Source organism: Syngnathus acus, chromosome 5 (assembly GCF_901709675.1).
Source record: "Syngnathus acus chromosome 5, fSynAcu1.2, whole genome shotgun sequence".
Lineage (NCBI taxonomy): Eukaryota > Metazoa > Chordata > Actinopteri > Syngnathiformes > Syngnathidae > Syngnathus > Syngnathus acus.
In genome coordinates, this window is record NC_051091.1 from 5,298,404 (window position 1) to 5,302,170 (window position 3,767).

Sequence of the window (3,767 nt, forward strand, 5' to 3'; positions counted from 1 at the left end):
TGTGTTTCTGTTAGCACGGGGCTGCGTGTGTGTGTGCGCGCGCGTGCGTGTGTGTGTTTTGCAGAGCGCAACAGATTGTGCTTGTGTCTGACAGACAATAGCAGGAAGTGTTCATTTAGTACTCACAAAGCACAGAGGATGGAACTATAATAAGGCTAAGCATTACCTGAGTTAAGAATTTTTACAGTCAGTATTCTAATTAAGAGAAATATCTTCAGTTATATGCTAAATAATACATACAAAGCAAATCGAATAACATTCGGCTCTTTGCAGATGTGCTGGTTCAATATGTGGAAGGGAAAAACGCTAGTCTGTAGTTTTTTTATGACACCTCATTATGTGTCCTGGCCATTAAACGCAGTATTGCATATAATGCCCATAGTTTTTCAAAAGGTCAAATCAAGGAAGATACACAGAGGCAACATTTTTTTACTTTTGCATTGTTTTTGTAGTTTTTACCCCCCTCTCTTACAAGAAAGCATTATCTTCACCTGATTGAAGCGTACATCCGAAGGCTTTTTAAATGACAGAAATCACAACAACAAAAAAATGCCCTGACAAATAAACTTGACTGAATCAATTAATCACCCAGCCCTAGTTTGACCTTTTAAAATGTTTTGCATGGAAAATAACAGGAACATTGATTCTTTGAATTTGATTCTCTCGAATTGTTTTTAATGGGCGAATCACGCACAACATTGCTCTGTTTGCTAACGCAACATAAGATGACCTAGCAAAAGATTTTCAGCAGACACAGTCAGTGGCACATCAAACATGTTAGTTGAGTTAACCTGCTGATCTCTTCCCGAGGGAGTGTGTGCGTCTCTTGTCTGCCGAAGAGAAATGTGGCTGAGAGGGTCAGCAAGCACCATGACCTCAGCTGCTGTGTGGTCTGCCACTCCGCTCCGTTCAAATGTAACTTCATCCCTTGGGAAAACACACTGACCAAAGGAAACTCATGTTTGGGGGTCATGGACCTTTATATTTATGAAGAGGGAGAGGGATTTTCTTGCTCTCAATTTCTCCTCCGAGGTAATGCAAGAAAGAGCAAACTGTTTATTTGATACAGTATATTTAGTGGATGAACGGATTGCGACATTGTGACGATTATCTTGGTGCGTCAAAGTAGAGGCATTTCTCAGAATCTGCACTTTGACGCATTGAGAGTCGATAAAAAGAACTGGGGATTTTTCCAGATCGAAAATAGGCTTGCTTTGACACAAACAACATTTGGGGAGGACAAGAAGACAAAAACAGAGAAAGTGAGACATTGAAAACGAGCAGCGTTGAAGAATATGACAGGATCTGCATCATCTTAGAAACATGCTAAGTGGAAACATACAAGAGGAGATTCCGTCCTGGTGTTGACTGAAAATAGATTTTTCATCCCCACCCCCTCGCCCCATTTATATATGCCAATCCTTAAAACAAAGCAATGTCCTTTCGCGCATATGACCTCTCAACGAGACGCGGTCACACACTTTCCAGAATGTGAGACTCGATTGGGACGGAACGGCGAGCCGACCTCTGTCTACAGGAAGGGACAGTTTCCTGAAAGGTCATGCTTGTTCCAGCCAGACCAAACACGGCCTAATTGCTTTGTTGTTTGTCGGGCCGGGCCTGTTTTTGTGTTGCACTTTTCCTTTGTTTAGCATTCCCAAGTATATTACCTGCACCAATGGCCAAAAAGTTGGGAAGGATTGAGGAGGGAAGTCTGAGGAGTGGGACAAAGAAGGAGGAAGGGAGAAAATCTAAAAGCATGATGGCGAGGGTGTGGGGGGCTCCGACGCTCCTTTTCCTCTCTCAAGCTAAAAATAGCAAAAGTAGGAAGGTGGTGATGGGAGGACCTGAATGAACAGGGGTAATAGGCGAGAGACAAACAGCTGGGGGAGAGCATGTTTTTTTTGCAAGATGGCGGCCTGCCATGCAGCTGTACTCCGTCCTTCAATCTCCGGCTCCCTCGGACATTATTACATCGGCCCGCTCTTTCTCTCACACTCATATGTTGAGCGGGAAGGAGAGTCATGGGCCCCTGACAACACCAAAGAAGCAAAAGAATGTGCAATATGAGGCAAGAGAACAGCTGTACGGCGAGAGAACAGCAAGTCGAGGGGCGGGAGGGTCAGTCCATTCACACAAGAGGTGCAGCTGAAGGGAGCCAACCTTTCTGGAAGCGGAATCAACAAATGCATGACATGGTTTCAATCAAGTCCAGAAAGTCCCGGCTGGGACGGCCGAGGCCCGACAGATGTGCGGCTCAGCTGTTGCTGCGGAACTCACGGGCTTGCGGTGGTCGGGTCTTTTATTAAGTAGGCTCCCCCGTGGCCAAACAGCCTTGGGAACTCGGCTTAAAGGAATGACGAGATGGAAATACGATAAGGTCACCCTGGTGAAGATATAGTCTTGAGTCTTAATTCATTGGCCCAGTGAAGTTGATTCATCTTTGATCAACACTCACCTGAACCTTACACACATGCACCGAGGCTGGGTTCTTGTGAAATTCTCTTCAGTGAAAAGCCACTTTCTCTGTGGTTGCCACTTGCCACCAGCACAGATGGCGTAACCATAATAGCTTGAGCATGTTCCTTCACACTTAACACCTCAACCTGCCTGTTGGTTTCCGTTCTTCGCTTTAGGGTAAAGTTTAAAACTCGTCGTGAAAGTAGTTGAGCATGTCAACTTCCTCGACTCATGAACTTGCAGTTTTTGAGATCCAAATACAAAGCTTTGTGTTGAATGAGGAGAGTTTATTTTAAAAACTTATATATATATATATACTTATAATACAAAGTATTCACAGACAATGCAACGTGCTGCAATGACGACAAACAGAACACCTTGTGTCTTATCTGCATTGTGTCTTCTGTGTATGTACGCCCCGAGGGGGACCACAGATCCCGCAAGGAGGTCAACAGGTGTCCCCCCACCTCCAGGTGCAAAACACCGCATCCTTTACAAAAAGTACAGCAACTATATACTACGCACGTATTTTATCTGCCAGATGGTCATCGTATTAGATAACTCTTGATTCTGAGCTTCTATGGATGTTTTCTTTTTTTTGCGGGGGCGAGGTAACCTTTGCTGTAAATGGCAATTGTGATTCTGAGATTGAAGAGCAGAAGCACTAGATCGAGATATAAAAAAAAAACTTGTCATTTTGTCAATGTTTTCCACTATCAAGTACAATCAACTGAAGTAAAACTCTTATCAGGAGTTCTGAAACAATTTTGGCTTTCATTGCACATGACTTGACTGTAAAAACAAATAATACTGAGAAGATCATCTATGAGGTTGTTCTTTCCGTTCATCTATTTACTTTACTCATATTGGGAGAGAAACCCAATGCGATCTCTCAGCGGGACATTTTTAGGTCTTTTTTTTTTAAGCCAATATGTGGAAGATTTAGCAAGACATTCCAAACGTTTCTGATCAGGGTGGACCCATTCATTGGCCATTTAAAGAAAAACGACACATTTTTCACACGCACGCACGCACGCACGCACGCACGCACGCACACACACTTCAAACTGGAACAACGTGCAGAATAACTTGAGTTTATCATATGCTTTCATTCACATTGAAGGCACACAGCTGCTAAAATACAACATTCTATTCCATGAATAGAATGAAAACAACATTGTGAGTTCAAACTGTGTCACATGGGAACACCTTGGAGAAGTTCCACACGAAACCTTATAGCATGTATAATGTCATCTGGGCTGTTATGGAAGCCACATGACTCAAGTGGCTACAAAGTGAGTAAACAC